Source organism: Zalophus californianus, chromosome 9 (assembly GCF_009762305.2).
Source record: "Zalophus californianus isolate mZalCal1 chromosome 9, mZalCal1.pri.v2, whole genome shotgun sequence".
In the NCBI taxonomy this organism is placed as follows: domain Eukaryota; kingdom Metazoa; phylum Chordata; class Mammalia; order Carnivora; family Otariidae; genus Zalophus; species Zalophus californianus.
In genome coordinates this window covers 6,680,795-6,701,959 of record NC_045603.1, presented here as the reverse complement: position 1 = coordinate 6,701,959, position 21,165 = coordinate 6,680,795, and the positions used below count along the sequence as shown (strand labels likewise).

The following is a 21,165-nucleotide window of genomic DNA, read 5'->3' as shown; positions in this document are numbered from 1 at the left end:
GCCATGCACAGAACCAGGGGCAGAACTGGTCATGACCACATGAGCAGTCCTCTTCTGCTGTGAAGCCACAAGCCCTCAGGACTCCAAACACCTGCTCGTCTGTCGATAGGACTAAATTAGATACACGTAGAGGTGAACGATTCGGTGTCTACATTCAAGCTTGTCTTAAAAGGCTGCCTAAGGTTGCATTTAGTTTTTACAATCTTATTTGATGTGTAATATGTAGTAAATGTTGATTATTAGTCATATATCGAGGTTTTAATAAAAAATATATACAATACTGGGACGACTGGGTGGCTCAGTTGGTTAAGCATCTACCTTCAGCTCAGGTCATAATCCCAGGGTCCTGGAATCGAGTCCCACATGGCGGGGGGGGGGGGTCCTTGCTCAGCGGGGAGCCTGCTTCTCCCTCTGCCTGCCACTCCCCCTGCATGTACTTTCTCTCTCTGGCAAGTGAACAAATAAAATCTCTAAAAAATATATATATATATATGTATATATATATATATATACATATATATATATATCAAATACAGGCTTGCCCATGAACAAATGACACACAAAGCATGGAGTTGATAAATGTTTCCTGTGAGTAGGATCCGTATTGTAAGATCAGGTGACTATTTTGTGCTATTTCCTTGCATCTTAGGATTTGGTACAGTATTCATGAAATACTGTACAGATTACCACATAAGAGTGATTATCATATACTAATAGTAATAACTACATACATGGGTTTCACATTTCTACAAACCTATACTTTTAGAAAAAATATTGTTAACATAATTTTTTAAATTGGGAATGCATAATGATATCTCACAGAGCTAATATTCCATGAAATGCACTTTGGGAAATGGTATTTTCATATAAATCCAATGAGTTTTAAGAGTATGAAATTTTGGGGCGCTTGGGTGTCTCAGTCGTTGGGCGTCTGCCTTCGGCTCAGGTCATGGTCCCAGGGTCCTGGGATCGAGCCCCACATCGGGCTCCCTGCTCATCAGGAAGCCTGCTTCTCCGTCTCCCACTCCCCCTGCTTGTGTTCCTTCTCTCACTGTTTCTCTCTCTGTCAAATAAATAAATAAAATCTTTAAAAAAATAAAAAAGTATGAAATTGTTTTCCCTCTTCCTCCCAATTTTAAAAAAACCAAATCAAGAATACAGCAGGCAAGGGGCGCCTGGGTGGCTCAGTCTGTTAAGCGTCTGACTCTTTTTTTTTTTTAAGATTTTATTTATTTATTTGACAGAGAGAGACACAGCAAGAGAGGGAACATAAGCAGGGGGAGTGGGAGAGGGAGAAGCAGGCTTCCCATTGAGCAGGGAGCCCGATGCGGGGCTCGATCCCAGGACCCTGGGATCATGACCTGAGCCGAAGGCAGACGCTGAACGACTGAGCCACCCAGGCGCCCCTAAGTGTCTGACTCTTGGTTTGGGCTCAGGTCACGATCTCGGGGTCCTGGGATGCAGCCCTGCGTCGGCTCCTCACTCAGCACAGAGTCTGCTTGTCTCTCTCACTCTGCTCCTCCCCCCTGCTCATGTTCTCTCTCTCTCAAATAAATAAAATCTTAAAAAAAAAAAAAAAAAGAATACCGCAGGCATGGTCTAAGAGAAAAACCTCCAAGCTGAAGGCAGGAGACCCTGGATAGATCATTTCATTTCTGCAGGCCTTAACTTCTTGCTCCCCAGGTTCCAAGGTTTAGCTCACACCAGGATCTCCAACCTTACCTTTCTGTCCAACTCCCAAGCCTTACTTGAGAAAGCCGGTTCAAAATCACTTTCCCTTTCTGCTTCGGGTCAGTCTCATGCTATGGGCCGCCTCCACAGGAGCAAGGCTGCTTCCAAGCGGGCTCAAAGCATGTTTGCTGAATGAATCAATGACCCTCAAAAGCACACACAAATGACTATGATCTGGCGGTGTGGTATTGTGAGGAAAAAGGAAGAGGCATCTACTTGAAAGCATTGCCATTAAAGAGAACATCTGCCGGACTTCTAAAGCATTTCACCTTTCCTATCTTTTATCTGCCTGTCAATATATTTTGTGATATCCTACTTAGGGCTGACTTGCCGAGTTTGCTAAAAGCAAAGGAGAGAGGGATGGTGGGAGGTGGGAAACCCATACAGCTCTGCGTGTGCTTCTACTGACACCAAAGGTTTACTCCGAGACAGACACCAGAGCCCGGTCGCAGCTTGCCATGAGCGTTATGAAGTACACACCGGCTCAGGCTGTCTGAGAGAGGCACGTGAGGAGCTGTCTTTAATACGAAAACGGGGTGTACCAACCACTGATCAAGTCCTACATAAAAGTTCATTCCCCACTGTTTCTGGTCTGTGTCTAATTCTGCAGGTATGTATTAGAAAAATACACCAGCACTCACAGAGTCTCCCTCTTGCCCTTTCAAAGGCAATAAAGGAGAAAAGGAATTAATTATGCTGAAAGTGGAGTCATAAACCCTCAATGGGGATGGCAGGAGGGGCCCAGGATGATCTATTAGGATCAAACAGATGGCTTCAGCCTTTCTTCTGAAATCATCTATGCACAGCCACCTTTAAAAATATAATAATAGTCAAAAACAAGGGGCACTAATGCAGAGTGCCCCACCTAGCAACTGATGGCTAAGACAAAGAAGCAGGTCTCAAGTTCGCTCTCTGCCTGGGCCGCCCCCCACCCCCCCCCCCCCCCCCCCCGTCTTGGATCAGCAGGTCTCTTCCCCCACACAGATGAAAGGTGGCCCCTTGCCCTAGCTTCCTGTCCTCCTACCGCCCAGGCTCTGGCCCCCCTCCACCCCTGCACCCATGGTGCTCACCTACGCCCCCAGCTCCATGGAGACAGCTGTTTTGAGTTGCTTCTATAACTCTTTCCAGAAGCCTCCCCAGGCAAGCAGGCAGACAACGGTTAGCCCCTTTGGAAGGAAGTCCAGAGGATGGAAATATGCAAAAGTCATTACAACCTAGCCTGATGGATAAGCATACTGACCAAAATAACTCCTATAATTGAAGATCAGAAACAAAACAAAATGCAAATATGGCCACAAACTAAGTTATTTGTTGTGTAGTTTGGACTACCTCTGAGGCTTCTTTTTAAGAGAAGTTCCAAAAGTATTTCTTCATCAATGATATGACCAATGTAAATACTTACAAATCACTGGAAAAGGTTTATAGAGGTTTATATTTCACACATTCTTCTGCCTAATTTTTAACAGACTTCCAAGAACCAAGCCTTCTGAATCAGCTACTCACTGAAGTGTAAACTCCTGGGGTTAGACACTTGGCACAGTCCTGTTCTCTGGGACAGTACGGATTAGTTGTAAAGTTTCCAGAATTGAGGCTTATGCATTCTGAGCGGGCCCTTCACACTCGGGGCTAACATGCAATATCCAATCACCTTTCCAGCTGAAACATAAAAACTTTCTATAGGACATTTTGCATTTCTTTACTATCAGTAAAGAAAGCCCTAATGTGTATATTCACACTGACCACGTGCCACGGGACAGCCTAAATCTTTATGTGAATTCACTTGTGCGGCATGACTCATCTCCACTCTGTGATGAAGGAAGTGAGGCTCCGAGAAGACAGAGAATTCCTTCAGAGGCACACCACAGGCCCCACGGGCCTAGGATCCAAACCCGGGCAGTCCGGCTTCCGATCCTGGGTGTGTACCCTTGCTGCATGACCACAAAATAGCTTTCAGTAAAGTTACTGAACTGTTTCAAAGTGGGGCCCCAGGGGCAGAAAGAACCAACAGTGACATTCCCGGGTTCCAAGGTGGCAGGTGGTCAGCAGCCCTCAGTAGGCACATTTGGGTCTGTCCTGACTCAGAGCTCCCTCCCCCACTCTAGAGGAACTTCTCCTTATCCAAAGTTTTAGGATTTATTTTTTAAAGATTTTTATTTATTTATTTGACAGAGAGAGAGACAGCGAGAGAGGGAACACAAGCAGGGGGAGTGGGAGAGGGAGAAGCAGGCTTCCCGCGGAGCAGGGAGCCCGATGCGGGGCTCCATCCCAGGACCCTGGGACCATGACCTGAGCCGAAGGCAGATGCTTAACGACTGAGCCACCCAGGCGCCCCATAGTTTTAGAATTTTTGATTCACTAATTCCAATACCCGAAGTGTTTGGAATAATAAATCACTGTTTTCTTCAAGATCAAATGTCCCGGACATCCTTGCCTCCTTCGATTCCCCACCCCCACTCCAATACAAAACCATACTGAAATTCTGATAATAAATCCGTCTGAAACCCAAGGTTTGATCCCGGTAAGGAGCTAGTGCTGAAAGCAGGTAGGCAGAGCCCGAGATGACTGGCCCTGAGCATCACTCATTTGTTCACTCAACTTATTAAGGGCTATAGGTGCCGGGTGCTTGGAATACATGTGGAGTGAAACAAAGACCCCCCTCCCCTTGCAGAGCTTCGGTTCCAGCAGAGGGAGACAAACAACAAATAACAGACATGAAAAGCAATTAAATGAGCTGTGTAGTAGGTTACAAAGTGATAACGTGCGCAAAGAAAAAAATGAAAGTTCGAGGGAGATGAGGGGGACCCAGATGTCGGAGCAATTTTGAGTCAGGTGGTCAGAGTGGACCTGGTTGAGGAGGCGGTAGGGCCAGTCACTTGGATAACTTGCCAGGGCGCACTCCCATTGGGGGGGAGGGTCTTCCTGTGTAAGGACGGAATATGCCAGGCATGTCCCCCGAGGCCAGCGTGGCTGGAGAACAACAAAGATCAAGCTCAGCAGATGAGCCCAGAGAGGCACTGGGGCCAGGAGCACATCCAGAGGGACCCGAGAGGTGACTGGAAGAACCCTGGCACCCTGGAGGGAAAGGAGGAGCCGCGGTGAGGTTCGGAGCAGGGTAACACTCCGGCTGCTGGGTTAAGAACAGATTCCAGCAGACGAAGGAGAAGCAGGCTGACAGGTGCAGGGACTAGGGCAGTGTTCCAGAAGGGAGATGGAGGGTGGCTCCAACTGTCCGGCAGCACCGACATGGAGAGGGACTGACGGGCTCTGCATTTATTTTGACACAGAGCCAATGGTGGCTTGTGGCAGCTTGGCTCTGGGGTGAGAGAGAAGGAAGAAGGGGTGGCTGGGGTTTGGGCCTAAGAGAGCTGCAGCCAACTGAGCAGGGTTAGGCTGAGAGGTGAGCAGACCTGTGGATAAGATGAGACAAGGGGGTGGGAACAGCTGGGGAGGCGCACGTGCGAGCAGGGAGGCTGGGAAGGCACCTGAGCAGAGGAGGGCGCTCAGGGAGAGAGGTTCCTGCAGAGACAGAAGGGGGGAGCATGGGGCATCGGTGGCAAAGCCCCGAGAAAGTTCTAGAGAGAAAAAAGTAAAAGGAAAAATTAATTTCTGGCTCATGCAGAAATGTTAATTTCACCCAAAGAAAATAGAAGGCCATAAATATGTTCATGACGGCTTTGGCGAAAATCCAGTTATCATGTACAGATTTGGTACAAGCTGTAATGCAGTGGATGGGACTTTCAGCTCTTTGTTGGGCCTCTTTCCCTTGATCCTATTTTTTTTTAAGTTTTTTTTTTTTTTTATTCAAGAGAGCAAGAGTGAGGGGAGAAGAAGAGGGAAAGGGACAAGCCGACTCCAGGCTAAGCGTGGACCCTGAGGTGGGGTTTGATCCCACGTCCCTGACATCATGACCTGAGCTGAAATCAAGAGTCCGTGGCTCAACCGATGGAGCCACCCAGGCGCCTCTCCCCTTGATCCTATTCTTATCAGTATTTAAAAAGTATAAAGCCTCAGGTAGCATCTTAGATTGTCCTAGATGCTGGGATTATCTGTCCACTCTCTGCAGCTTACAATCATGCTGGCCTCTCCAAGTGACCAAAAAGACTGTACATTGGGCGCCTGGGTGGCTCAGTTGGTTAAGCGACTGCCTTCAGCTCAGGTCATGATCCTGGAGTCCCGGGATCGAGTCCCGCATCGGGCTCCCTGCTCGGCAGGGAGTCTGCTTCTCCCTCTGACCCTCTTCCCTCTCGTGCTCTCTATCTCTCATTCTCTCTCTCTCAAATAAATAAATAAAATCTTAAAAAAAAAAAACAAAAAGACTGTACATTTTTTTTAATAATTTTTTTAAAGATTCTATTTATTTATTTGACAGAGAGAGACACAGCGAGAGGGAACACAAGCAGGGGGAGTGGGAGAGGGAGAGCCAGGCCCCCTGCGGAGCAGGGAGCCTGATGCAGGGCTCGATCCCAGGACCCTGGGATCATGATCCGAGCCGAAGGCAGACGCTTAACGACTGAGCCACCCAGGCGGCCCAAGACTATACATTTCTGACATCGAATCAGGGAGGATGAATATCATCTATTTTAAGATAAAAATTGGGTTCTGAATGTCACTAGACATCTCATTTCAGAACTTGCATTCTTGTAGCATTTCATAGTTTACACCCACGATCTGATCTGACACTGAAAACCCCCGTGAGGTGAATAGGGAAGCACTGTTCGCAGAATGCCTGACCCACTTTCCTGGGCACGGGAGGTGAAGCCGGAGGATTCAGGGACCTGCCCGAGCAGCCTCCGAAGTCTCCACCAGGCTCCCTGGCTCTGGGCCCAGTTCTCTATTTCTTGTGGTTCTTCTTGATTGTGTTCCTGTCTAGCTAAACTCAGCTACCTGAGGGCAGAGTGCATCCTCTGCGTCTTGGGTACCTGCACTAGGGCCTCACGTGGAAGGCGTTCGAAACGTTTGCCTTTGGTGATGCCGACAGTAGGTACTCTGAAATACTAACTAAGGGGAAGAGAACACTGTTCCTGAAAGTGGATAGCCGTCTCTATTGTTTGGACAAAGCTACAAGCAAAGGAGGGGCGGAAGGATGGGGAGCTGGTATGTAACTGGGGAAAGAGACTCAGTTTGGGAAGAGGCAATGTCCTGGAGAGGGACGGAGGTGGTGGTCACACAGCAATGGGAACGCACTTCATGCCATGTAAGTGTATGCTTAAAAATGTTTAAAACGGTACATTTGATGTTATGGATATTTTACCACTATAAAAAACAAAAACAATAACAACCCACCACAAGCAAAGGCACTGAGGGAAGTAATATGTCTTAACAATTTTGTGTCTTTAGAGCCAGACAGGGATTTACAAAAATGTAAAACTCCACTCCACATGTTTTTTGTCTGGGAAATATAGTTGTTCTTCATAAAAATATGCTATTTATGTTCATATTTAATGGGCTTATTGTAATTTTCAAATGCATTAATACATACTTTAAAATTTCTCAGCTTTGATATCAAGAGCTGTAATCTACAGAAAGGGTCCTTGATATTTACGAGCATAAAGGGGTCCTGATACCAAAATGCTTGGGAACACTGGCTCAGCAGAAGAGACAGACAAGCAAAGGGATAAACAAGCAATCAGGAAGCTGCCCAGGGCCACGAGCGTATGTTGAGAGAAGGGGAAGGTCTCACCAAGAAGCTGAGCCCTGGGGACAGGAAGGAGTCTGGTTGCAAAGCACATAGGCCAAGCAGGGGTTGCAGGAGAGAGGCTGACATTTCCTTAGGCCTGATTAACATATGCATTAATTTAATCTTTACAACAAACACGTGATGTAAATACGATTCTTGTGCCCACTTTACAGATGAGGGAACTGAGGGACAGAGTGGTGAAGGACCTGTCCGAGATCACAGCCCTGGTAGCTGCGGATGCAGGATACAGCCTGGGATTTCTGGCTACAATCAGCCTCCCCACAGCAGGTACCCAGTAACTGTTTGCTATGGGAATGAACATGTTCATAAACACAATAGTGCAGGGGTTTTTTTTGTTGTTGTCTATTTGTTTATTCAACTAGTCTCCACACTCAAGGAGGGGCTTGAACTCACATGCTCGAGATCAAGAGCTGCACGCTGCTCCAACTGAGCCAGCCAGGTGCCCCGCCTTTTCTTTTAAGTTTATTTAAACAGCGCGTTTTTAAAATAATGGAATCAGAAAAATGATACACCGTCGGCATTCCTGATTGTCGTGGGGCAGTGATATACTCTCTATCTGCTGAATGTTTTCACCCAGCTCAGTCTGATCAGCACAACCCATTGGGAATAACTGCAGAAAACAGTACCCGGCATGGTGCTAGGTGCCGAGGATGTAGTAGTGAAAAGTGACAAAGTCCACAGGCTCAGGAAGCTTCTGTTTTAGCAGGGGGACAGACTGTAAATCCAGGAACCAGGAAGAAGGGCCCTTGCATGTGGCAAGTGCCGGGAAGGGGGATGGGGATGCAGGGGGTTCGGCCTTAGCCGGACCAGTCCAGGAGCCAAAGCAGCAAGCTCCCGCAGAGCCCCGGAGGCCTTGGTGAGGAGCTGGACTCAATTCTGAGTAGCTGGGGAGCCGATTGAAGTGTAGCCTGGTCTTACCTTTTATTTATTTATTTTAAAGATTTTATTTATTTGAGAGAGACCGCGTGCGCACACACTCGTTCATGAGTGGGGGGAGGGGCAGGGGGAGCAGCAGACTCCCGGCTGAGCAGGGAGCCCAACACGAGGCTCAGTCCTGGGACTCTGAGATCGTGACCTGAGCCAAAGGCAGACACTTCACTGACTGATCCACCCAGGCGCCCCTGGTCTTACCTTTTATAAGGATCATTCCATGCCCTGGGGAGAACAGGCTAGAAGTACAGAGACCAGTGAGAGGCCACTTCCCTAGTCCAGGGGCAAGACTGTGGCAGTGGTGGGTGGGTTAGAATGGACCGACTCTGGGATCGATTCGGAAGATCAGGCCAGTGGGATCTGCTGATGGGACTAGAACCCGCTTATACCCTGTTTTATTCCTGCCACTGCCTTATCTGCCCTGCCAGTCCTGCTGATTCTTCTTCAGGACTGGAAGTCAAGCCCCACTGTTGCGCCCCTCCTGTGAGTGGTCAGGGTGGCCCCTCCTGTTGGCGGCTCCCCTCCCGGGCCCTCATCAGGCAGCACTTGTGTGAGCCAAGTTCCAAGCCTGCCATCCCCTGCCAGGGGCCACTGGCTGCCCATTGTGCGTTTACTACTGTGGCATTGTTTAAAAGTCGAATTGAGGGGCGCCTGGGGGGCTCAGTTGGTTAAGCATCTGCCTTCAGCTCAGGTCATGATCCCAGGGTCCAGGGATCGAGTCCCCGCATCGGGCTCCTTGCTCACCGGGGAGTCTGCTTCTCCCTCTGCCCCCTCCCCCTGCTTGTGCTCTCTCTCTGACAAATAAGTAAAAAATAAAATCTTTAAAATAAATAAATAAAAGATGAATCAATGCTGACAACTCAAATTCTCAGCAGTAGGGGAAAGAGTCTATAAATTATGGTACACCAATGCTCCGAAAAACTACAAAACTGTTAAAAAGGTTGAGGTAGATCTTTATGTACTGATAGGAAAGAGGTCTGCGATATACATTTTTTCAGTGAAAGAGTAAATTGCAGGGGCACCTGGGTGGCTCAGAGAAGCGTCTGCCTTCAGTGCAGGCTGTGATCTTGGGGTCCTGTGACCGAGCCCCAGTCAGGCTCCCTACTCAGCGGGGAGCCTACTTCTCCCTCTGCCCCTCCCCCCATTCAGGCACGTTTGCTCGCTCTCTGACAAAATCTTTTTACAAAATCTTTAAAAGAGTAACTTGCATGAAAATATGTATGCTTTTCATTTTTATTTGAAAAGACGTGATATGTATATTTGCAAGGGCAGAGAACAAAGAGTCAGAAGGACACACACCAAATCCTGAATGTTAAGTCCCCCCGAGGTATGGGAGGGCAAAAGGCAAGCGGGAGCGACCCTATCTCTCTGTACTGTCTTACGTTTTTACAATGATTCAGTATCATTTTTATAATAAAAAATGGCATCTTTTCCCAAGATCCCACCTGGCCCTTGCAGGCACTGGGGAAACAGCTCTGCCCCTCCACGCAACCCCCCATCTCCTGCTCCCAATCCTCAATCCTGTGCCCCTCCCCATCCTGCCACAGAGTGCCCTGCAGACTGTGTCTCTGGCTCCCAGCTTTTGGCTTCCCTCCCTGGACTCCACCTGAAGAAGCCTCTCTTGTTTCTGGCAGAGCCCACAACCCTGTGTGGGGACAAGCTTTCAGCCCAGTTCCTACCCTGCCAGCCCAACCTCCCACTAAGTATTCCCACACTCCCTTCTGGAACCTGGTCTCCCTGCCCCCGCTTGCCCTCCATGTCTGTAAAATGCGGAGCAGCTTTGAATCACTTCCCTACTGGGAAACTTCTAAGGCTTCCATTGCCTAAGAATAAAATCCACTCTGGCATGGCAATGAAAGGTCCTTTGCAAAACTTGGCGCAAGTTCCTTCCCCACTTCCAGCCGTTCCCCTGGTCCCTGGCTCCCGTGCTGGAGCCACACCAAATCCTCCCGGTTCCAAACAAGCCACAACCTCCAGGTCGGCCTTCCTTTGTGCTTTTGCTCAAGTGGCCTGGAACAGCTCAGCTCCAGACTGGTCCTCATCTCCCCACCCCTTCAACTGACACCCCCCCACCCCCCCCCACCCCCCCCCCCCCCGCAAACAAGTACTTAACCTTCAAAGACTGTGTGCAATTCCCCTCCTGCAGGAAGCATCCTCGGAACCTACCCAGGTCCTGCAGGAACAGTTAACCTCTGCCCACCCCGTTTCCTTGCAATTTGTGACTCCGTCTAGTATAGTCCTTTCTAGGAGTCAACACACTAAGGCCCATGGCCCATATCTCCTCTGCCACCAGCTTTTACATGGCCTGTGAGCTAAGTATGGTTTTTTACATCGCTAAATGGTTGAACAAAAATCAAAAGGAGGGTATTTCATGACACTCAACAATTATATGAAATGTATACCGAGGGATGCCTGGGTGGCTCAGTCGGTTAAGCATCTGCCTTTGGCTCAGGTCACGTCCTGGGTTCGAGTCCCACATCAGGCTCCTTGCTCAGTGCGGAGTCTGCTTCTCTCTCTCTCCCTCTGCAGCTCCCCCTGCTTATGTGCACTCTTTCTCAAATAAATAAGTAAAATCTTAAAAAAAAAAGTATACTGAACTATGTGAAAATGATACTGAAATTTCAGCATCCATAAGGAAGGCCACACTCATGTATCTGGTGAGGTATATAGTCCATGGCTGCTTTTCAGACTACGATGGCAGTGCTGAATGACCCCAAAGCCTAAAGTATTTACTATCTGGCTTTTTACAAAGTTTGCCGACCCCTGGCCCACTCTACTTACGTATTTATAGGTCAATTTTCAAGGAGACATAAGCCCACAGAATAGACTGCACTTCCCTGTTATATGTTGTGCTTTATTGCTGCAGCCAGCATGGCGTGGGATCTCAACATTTAGGGAACGCCAAGCTGTTCAGTCATGGCAATGTTTTCTTGAAAGGGAAAATGCCCCAGGTTCCTGATTTGTGAAGGAAACACAGCCACAAAAGAAAGGCCAATGTCAGACATCACTGGGGTCGGGAGGTTTGCGTTGTGTTGTTTTGTTCATGAAGAGAGTAAAACATGTTACAGTCTCAATTCCGCTCACGATTCCTCCAGACTGAGGACGAAAATGAAGACCTAAGTCAACACTTAAAAGGAAAACTGCTTCTCATGAAAATTTCCCAGGCCCCCAGTTCCGTGGATCTTATTATCCTCACACAGGTTCTTGTGGTGGGAGGCTGTAATTATGCAAGACGTTGCTTAAGAGACACAGGGGCTATTTCCTCTTTTGTCCTATCTAAAGAGGTGTTTAGTTGCCAAAGTCCCCCATAATTTGCTTCCACCCTACACCTCCGACCCCAAACAGGGATTTCCCCCCATAGGCAAGTGTGGCTCCTCACTCTCCCAGGGAACCTGTCTCCTGCCGAGGTCACCTACTGATGCAGTTTTGGAATGTTGGATCCCAGGACGCTGGGATGATGACCTGAGCTGAAGGCAGATGCTTAATGACTGAGCCACCCAGGCGCCCCGAGGACTTTTCATATATTGAAGGCTCAGGATCCTGGAGGAAGGTTATAATCTGCCTATCTCAAGCACTTGTCAATGGGCTGCAGGTTAAAAGGACATTTAATTTTATCTACATTTCCTTCTGCCTTTGTTCCCCACATCACTATCAAGTTCCAAGCATCCTTGAAGACCTACCTCAAAACCACTCCTCCTGGGGGTGGGGGGGCCGCCTGGGTGGCTCAGTGGGGAGTCTGCTTGAGTTTTTCTCCCTTGGCCTCGTCCCCCCACTCCCACAGGTGCGCGTGCTCTCTCTAAAATAAATAGATAAATCTTAAACACTCCTCCTTCCTTGAAGATTTGGACTCCTCTAGATTTCCAGGACATGCATTAGCACCAAAAGCCATACTTTCTGGCACTGGGCGGGGTTCTACAATCTAGTAGCCACAATGGAAGGGTGTATTTTGCAGAAAGACTCCATCTTACCCTGTTTGTGTGTCCCCCACAGGCCTAGACCCTCAGCAAATGCTTAACAGTTTAAGTAGCCGAGGAGTCAAAAAGATGAGTAGCCGCGAGTAGACAAGAATACCAAATCTGTAACACGTGGAGAACTAAACTTGGTAATGAAGATACACCTGTGTGCTAATGGCAAGTCAGGGAGATCCGGAACAGTGCCTTTGAAATAATCACCTGAGTGCTGGGGAGGCTTTCAAGACACAGGAACGAGAGGAGCGGAAAGGTATTCCAGACTGAAGGTAAAAGAGCACAACACTGCAATCCTCGACCCTTCCTGACCCTCCACCAGGCTGAGGTGTGAGAGGTAAGAAAGAATCCGATTAAACTGGTTAACAATTATTAAGGGCTGGACATGGATCAACTAAATTTTTACAACCCTATGACATTATTCCCCCTTTTACAGACGGGGACATGGAGGCACAGAGAGGGTGTAGGCAGAAAGAGTTAGGGGTCCCCAGAAAAAGAAAGTCAAGACACAGCTTTTTGAACATAAGAAAAGTCATCGTAGGTCCCTGGCCATCCTGTGAAAGAATGTAAAAACAAACAGCCACTCTCAGACCAGGAGATACCCTAATCATATTCAAAAAGTGAAGACTGGGGGCCCCTGGATGGCTCAGTGGGTAAAGCGTCTGCCTTCGGCTCAGGACATGATCCCAGGGTCCTGGGATCGGGTCCCGCATCGGGCTCTGTGCTCAACGGGGAGTCTGCTTCTCCCTCTGCTCTTCCCCCTGCTCTGGTGCGCACACTCTCCCTCTCTCTCTCTCTCTCTCTCTTTCTCTCATTCTCTCTCAAATAAATAAAATCCTTAAAAAAAAAAGTGAAGACTGGGGCACCTGAAGTGTGCGACTCTTGATCTCGGGGTCATGTGTTCAAGCCAATGCTGGGCGTTAGTATTACCTTTTTCGGGGGCAAGACATGACCTGCCACTCTCGAGCAATCTTTGCAGGATTTAAACCCCTCTGAGCACCCAGATGCTAGACTGACCAAAGCCAGAGAATTAATGATGCCCACTCTTGCTGGCCCTCGGCACTTTGATCTGCACACAGTCACCTTAGATGACTTTTCACCCAGGCTTCCCCACTGCACGAGCCCCTTCATGAATACGGGCGCACCCTTAGCTTCAAACGTCCCCAATTTTGTTGTTCGGGGAGATAATGCTTTAGGAAATATCCCCAGTGTTCTCCTTCCTTGTTGTAAGTAAAACCCTCCCTTTTCCAATTCTCTGGCTGGGTTGTGTCTTTTTTTTTTTCCTTTAAGATTATTTATTTTAAAGATGTTATTTCTTTGAGAGAGCAGGTACACATGCGTGTTAGCGGGGGGAGGGGCAGAGGGAGAGAGCCTTCAAGCAGACTTCCCGCAGACCTCGGAGCCAGACTCGGGGCTCGACCTCACAACCCACCAGAGATCCTGACCTGAGCCGAAACCGATAGATGGACCCTTCACCGACTAAGGCGCCCAGGTGCTCCCGGGTTGTGTCGTTTTTGGCTGATGCCCAGAAGAGGAGAACCCAGTTTCAGGTAACAAGGGTAAGAGTAACTTGTCACAACCACACAGGTTATCAGTGGCAGGACCTGGATTTAAGCCCAAGCAGCAGAGCACAGAGGCTGAGGTAAAAACTGACTCACCACACATACAAGGTTAGTCCTAGGGCAGGCATAACAGTTCAGGAGCCTTAGAAAGAACTCAAACTCAAATTGATTATTCTACCGTTTCTTTACATGCTGCATTAATCGTTTTTTGAAAAATCAATTTCCATTTAATATTTGTTTTCTTGAAAACAGCTTGGGTTTATAAAAGCTTCAACACACCATCCCCAAACGTCCATCAACAGGGGGCCACCGGCCATGAAAAGGACCGAGACGGCCCTGCTGTTTGCCAGAGAATGTGACAAAGAATCTGTCCTTGACCAAACCCTGATGCTGGACCGTGGCCTGCAATACTGCAATTTTCAGTGTAGTCCCTTTCACCCAACCTACAAGAGACTTGAACAAACACAGGCATGGTTTCCAGCTGCCCACAGCGGTCCCTAGGAATGAGGACCTCAGCCCCCTTAAAATGCCTTGCCTGACAAAGCTCAGGCCACCCATTCCAGCCAACACCTAAAGGTAGGCCTCTGAACCAGAGCAGTTACTTGAGAAAGTTTACGATTTATTTTTTTTAACTTTTTTTTTTAAAGATTGATTGATTGATTGATTGATTTGACAGAAAGAGACACAGCGAGAGAGGGAACACAAGCAGGGGGAGTGGGAGAGGGAGAAGCGGGCCTCCCGCGGAGCAGGGAACCCGATGTGGGGCTCGATCCCAGGACCCTGGGATCCTCACCTGAGCCGAAGGCAGACGCCCAAAGACTGAGCCACCCAGGCGCCCCGAAAGTTTACGATTTAAGTCCTTCCTCTGTCCCTCTCAGCCGGACATGTATCCCCCACACCCAGGAGCGTCATTCTCAAAGGCCATCCCTTTGAAGTGTAATCATCCAGGAGGGACAGGCCCCCAGTCTCCCCATCTCTGTGGGAGGACAGGAGCCTAACCTGGATAATCACTAGTCAGCTGGCCCGATGGCATCGACACTGACCAGCCCTCGTACTCACCGTGTAGTTTTTCATGGTGTCTCTCCCTCTCCCTACTCCCTCACTCTCCCTTTATTTTTTTTTTTATTTTTATTTCTTTATTTTGATAGAGAGAGCACAACGAGGCAGTGAGGCAGGCAGAGGGAGAGGAGAGGCCGGCTCCCTGCTGAACACAGAGACAGATGCGGGGCTCGATCCCAGGACCCCGGGATCATGACCTGAGCCAAAGGCAGACGCCCAACCGGCTGAGCCACCCATGTGCCCCAAGAGTCCTGAAATGTGTTAATTAACAGAAGTAAAGCAGCCATAAACCCAACTCACTCCAGCCTCCAAAATAACCTAACCTTTATTTCATAGAACCTGGGCCATACCAAGACTAAACACCAAACTCTTCCCAGCGGGGGGCCTGCATCAGGGATATGTAGCAAATCTCTTCCCAGCTGCACAGGTGTACCATACCACCTTTATAAAGCGGTTACACGCACTTCTTTCAGAACAGTCTTAACCTGAATGCCAAGCAAGCTAGTGTCTCCTAGTTCATGTTTCATCATTTATTTACCAGCCCTCCATAATTCAAGGATAGCTCTTTTTTTTTAATTAAATCTTTTTTAAAGATTTTATTATTTACTTATTTGACAGAGAGAGACACAGCGAGAGAGGGAACACAAGCAGGGGGAGTGGGAGAGGGAGAAGCAGGCTTCCCGCAGAGCAGGGAGCCCGATGCGGGGCTCGATCCCAGGACCCCGGGATCATGACCTGAGCCAAAGGCAGACGCTTAACGACTGAGCCACCCAGGCGCCCCTCAAAAATATTTCTTAATAAGTTATCTCTCTCATGGGTATTTTTATTTCAACTGTTTATTTCAGAGGTCAAGCTAATAACAGTGATAATAACAGTAACAGCTGCCACGTAGTGAGCACATCCGATAGCAAAACTGTGCTAAATATTGCATATATATTAGAAAATTATTGCATATTAAAATAAATCAATACAAATTAAATAAGTATTTTATTTAATCCCACAATAGGTTTTAGGTAGTTTATTATTTTTTTTTAAAGATTTATTTATTTTGAGAGTGAGAATGAGAGAGAGAGAGAGTACATGAGAGGGGGGAGGGTCAGAGGGAGAAGCAGGCTCCCCGCCGAGCAGGGAGCCCGATGCGGGACTCGATCCCGGGACTCCAGGATCATGACCTGAGCTGAAGGCAGTCACCCAACCAAGTGAGCCACCCAGGCGCCCCTAGGTAGTTTATTATTATTATCTTTTTAAAGTTGGCTCCACGGGCGCCTGGGTGGCTCAGTTGGTTAAGCAACGGCCTTCGGCTCAGGTCATGATCCTGGAGTCCCGGGATCGAGTCCCGCATCGGGCTCCCTGCTCGGCGGGGAGCCTGCTTCTCCCTCTGACCCTCCCCCCTCTCATGCTCTCTCTCTTCCATTCTCTCTCTCTCAAATAAATAAAATCTTTTTAAAAAAATTTAAAGTTGGCTCCGCACCCAACGTGGGGCTTGAACTCCCAACCCTGAGATCAAGAGTCACATGCTCTACCGACCGAGTCAGCCAAGCGCCCTGGTATTTAGCTTCATTTAGAAAATACCTATGCATTATAAATCAATTACACCAAAATATAAATATTCAAATGAAATGTATACAGCTTCATAAAAACTTGACATTCTAAAATACATCACACCGGGGCGCCTGGGTGGCTCAGTCGTTAAGCGTCTGCCTGCGGCTCAGGTCATGGTCCCAGGGTCCTGGGATCGAGCCCCGCATCGGGCTCCCTGCTCCGCGGGAAGCCTGCTTCTCCCTCTCCCACTCCCCCTGCTTGTGTTCCCTCTCTCACTGTGTCTCTCTCTGTCAAATAAATAAATAAAATCTTAAAAAAAAATAAAAATAAAATACATCACACCAAGAAGCTCAAAAAGCAGTTAAAAATGCGTTTTGAACATTGTCAGTTTTCATCTACATAGTGAAACAGACGTGTTTTGACTATGTATATAAGTCGTGCTGCCAATAGGCTTAAGTGGCATTAAGAAGTTTTCCATCTGTAATCTTTCTCGTTGAATAATTTTTTTAAAGATTTTACTTAATTTATTTAAAGAAGGTAGATGCTTACCTGACTGAGCCACCCAAGCGCCTCATTGGATAATTAAAAACCTATTTGTATCTATCATTTATTCAGTGCTGGACACTGAGCCAGCCACCCTAATGGCATCATCGCATTGATTTTAACAATTCAATGCGTACAAAGTTCTAAGAACCGTGCTGGACATAGCAAGTGCTCAGTAAATGTTGGCTATTACGATCTCAATCCTCCCATACCTACTAATTCCTAATGAGGGAAGGATTATTATGCCCCACCACAAAGGAGGGCATAGTGCTCTATCCACAGTGACCCAGCTGGTCAATGGCAGAGCCCAGCAGAGGTCAGGTTTATCTCTTCTTACACTTGGTGGCTCATCAAAAAATATATGCATTAAATTTAAGTCCACTTCAGGGGCGCCTGGGTGGCTCAGTTGGTTAAGCATCTGCCTTCCACTCAGGTCATGATCCCAGTGTCCTGGGATTGAGTCCCACATCAAGGCTCCTTGCTCAGCAGGAAGCCGGCTTCTCCCTCTCCCTGCCGCTCCCCTTGCTTGTGTGTGCTCTCTCTCTCTCTGGCAAATAAATATATAATAAAAAAAAATCTTTAAAAAATTAAATAACTTTAAGTCCAGTTCAGACACATGACATAATGTAGATTCCATGTGGTCTGGAGAACTCATTCCCTCTGGGAATTGGAGGTGATGGGAGGAGAGGGGACACCGGGGGCAGACTGCCAGAAAACCCACGAAAACTGGCCCTACCTTGCACACAGCCGCCAAGAGGGCTCATGCCTCCAGGTTTGCTCAGAGCCAGGCTGCACCAGGCACAGTACTGAGGCTGGAGAATCAGTCAGCCCTTGTTGACTGCCCTGGAGAGCTAACATAACAGACATGTGACAACACGGACAAAGACAAAGTAACTGCAAACCGGGATAAGTGAAGCAAACTGACAGGGTGCTGAGCCAGGGACTAGGGTTACAACTTCAGAAGTGCAGAAAGCAGTTTCTTCCAGTTTTCCTATTTTCCTAGTAAATGTTATATAATCAAATCCTATAGACAAGAGACGCTATATACTCTCCTTCTATCTGGCACTTTCCATAATGATAAACCGGATGGATGAGGCCAAGGAAATAGGAATCTATTTCTATCTAGCCCTTATAGATCAACCAGTAAGTATGTTCTAAATGATACAGGTTAAGGTGGGTCTTACCACTAAATGGGTCCCCTTCTGCCTTCCATTACTTTGATGAAGTTTATCAACTATTTATCCCACTTGGACATAGTTCTAGAATAACTAGATCCCAAGACCCGCAGGGGCTGCAGTAAGGTGGGGGGCTGGCAGGAGGTGCTGCAGGTCTGCCTAGGGCGGGGGTCAAGCTCGAGCTCTGCGCGGTGCCGCGCGCTTGGGGGGTCAAGCCGCGCCCCAACCAGCGGCCCCTTGCACCCGCGTCCTTCCCCCTTTGGTTCGCGTTCACCCTAAACCCCGCAACGCCCGCCTCCGTCCTTATACCTACGAACCGCCTGCCGGGCCCGAGCCGCTTAACTGGGCTGAATTCGGGGTCTGCAGCGGCGGGTCTTCCTCTGCCTACCTCCCAGCCATCAAGGGCAACAAGCCGCCAGCAGATGCCGCCCCTCGGCCCTTATTTCACGAAGTTCTCTTTCGCCAAAAAAAGAGTCGCGCACACACACACAGACAAGTTACACAAGCCTGGACCGGGATGGAAGACTGGGGGAGGGGGCGCGCAGTGAACACACCCACACACACCCACACCCACCCACCCCTACCTCTCCTCCGCGGCCGTCCCCCACCCCCACCGGCTCCTCGGGCCCTCGCCACACCTCTTCCCCCACCGCCCCGCAACGACCCCCGCGGCGAGCGTCTGCCCGCGCGCTCTCGTCCCGCCCCACCGCCCCCACCGACCCCGCCCCGGGGTGCGTGCCCGCCCGCGCGCGCTCTCCCGCCACACCGCCCCGACCTACCCCCGGGGCGCGTGCCCGCCCGCGCGCTCTCGCCACGCTTCCCCGCGCGCCCATCCGTGGTCAACCTCCCGCACCCCGCCTTCACCGCGCCGCCCGCGCACTTGAAAGTAAATCAGCGCCACAAAACCATCCAAAGGGGCCGGACGCGGGTGGTGGTGGTGGGTAGCGGGGAAAATCAAATCGAATTGAGTTGAATTGAATCAGACTTCTGCCCGTGGGAAGCGTTTCCCCACCCGGCCACCCCGGGGCTGCGGGATGGGTTAAAATACTCACCTCTGCTTCCTCAGTTGCAACCCGAGGGCCTTGATGGACATTTTTTTCTGGGGCCCATCTGAGGGTTTTTTTCTGAGGGTCTCTGAGCGTCTATGCCGCCTTGAGCCTGGAGACTTCTGCAGACTACGTGGGGACTGAGCGGCCGTTTCAGCAGAGGACATCCGGAGCCGGGGAACAGGAGGGGAAGTGGGAGGGCCGTGGTTAAAACGCAGCCGGTGGTAGTTAATGCTCGCGTGTGGCGCTGACCGGTTGGACAGGTTTCAGGGCGTTGTGGCCGGAGGCCCACGAGAAAACCAAGCCTGCACTCGGGAGTTGAATGAATGGGCTTGTTGAATGAATGAAGCAGGGTGGGGGCACCTCACCTCTGGGTTCTAGGACAGTGAGGGCAGACCTGACCGCTGTGTTTGGGAGAGTCCAAAAAAGGACAGCGTGGCAGGGCCAAACTTTACCTCCCTCACCAGGTTCCCTGCCACCCTCACCTGCTATGGGAGGCGCGTGTGATCACCACCCTGACCTCAGCCAAACTGTTTCACTTAGTAAATGTTAAGCTTAGTGAGGCCCATCGCTAGGGCCGTCCAGGGAGCTGAGATGCGCGCCCTGGGTATAATTGCTGCCATCCTTATAGTGATGTGGGAAACAAAGGCAGAAGAAAAATTAAATTTCTTTACTCCCTACAGCCCACTGACAAATCCTTGAAACAGGCAGAGTGACATTTCTCTAGGAACTCAGCTGCCTCGATGTTAGTATTTGGCTAACTAGGGGCTCCTGGGTGGCTCAGTCAGTTGAACATCTGCCTTCAAATCAGATCATGATCCCAGGGTCCTGGGATGGAGCCCCACATCGGGCTATCTCTGCTCAGTGGAGAGCCTGCTTCTCTCTTTCCCTCTGCTGCTGCCCCTGCTTGTGTGCGCGCGCTCTCTCTGTCAAATAAATAAAAAATCTTAAAAAAAAAAATTTTGGCTAACTAGCCATCAGGGAAATACAAATCAAAACCACAATGAGATACCACCCTACACCAGTTGGAATGGCCAAAATAAACAAGGCAGGAAACAGCAAGTGTTGGTGAGGTTGTGGAGAAAGGGGAACCCTCCTACACCGTTGGTGGGAATGCAAGTTGGTGCAGCCACTCTGGAAAAACAGTATGGTGGTTCCTCAAGACATTAAAAATAGAGCTACTCTATGACCCAGCGATTGCACTACTAGGTATTTACCCCAAAAATATAGATGTAGTGAAAAGAAGGGGCACAGGCACCCCAACATTCATAGCAGCAATGTCCACAATAGCCAAACTGTGGAAGTAATCGAGATGCCCTACAACAGACCAATGGATAAAGATGTGGTACATATAATACCATGGAACATTCCTCAGGCATCAGAAAGGATGAATACCCACCATTTGCATCGACATGGATGGAACTGGAGGGGATTATGCTAAGCGAAGTAAGTTAATCAGAGAAAGACAATTATCATACGGTTTCACTCATATGTGGACCATAAGGAACAGCTCGGAGGACCACAGGGGAAGGGAGGGAAAACTGAATGGGAAGAAATCAGAGACGGAGACAAACCATGAGAGACTCTGGAGTGCGGAAAACAAACTGAGGGTTACAGAAGGGAGGGGGTTGGGGGGATGGGGTAACCGTGTGATGGGTATTAAGGAGGGCACGTGTTGGGATGAGCACTGGCTGTTACACGCAACTAATGAATCACTGAACACTACAACAAAAACTTATGATGTACTATATGCTGGCTAACTGAACATAAAAAAACAAAAAAAACTTGGCTAAGGGCAAAAGGCAATCTTAACCCAGCCCCCAGAATCCCGTGAGTCTACTTTAACATATAAAAATTCCTTTGGAGGTGCGCCTGGGCGGCTCAGTCGGTTAAGCATCTGCCTTTAGCTCAGAT

General features: G+C 48.9%; 1 protein-coding gene across 2 annotated transcripts in view; it reads right to left on the bottom strand.

Moving 5' to 3' along the window:
• Nucleotides 1-19,390, bottom strand: part of NFAM1 (NFAT activating protein with ITAM motif 1) — a 100,430-nt gene extending 81,040 nt beyond the window's left edge. Inside the window, exon 1 of one of the 2 annotated variants that reach the window (XM_035721949.1) lies at nucleotides 19,258-19,390. The gene's annotated coding sequence lies outside the window, so the exon portion shown is untranslated. The remainder of the gene's footprint in view (nucleotides 1-19,257) is intronic. The other variant, XM_035721947.1, reaches the window with a different exon arrangement.
• Between the last annotated feature and the right edge of the window lie 1,775 nt (nucleotides 19,391-21,165).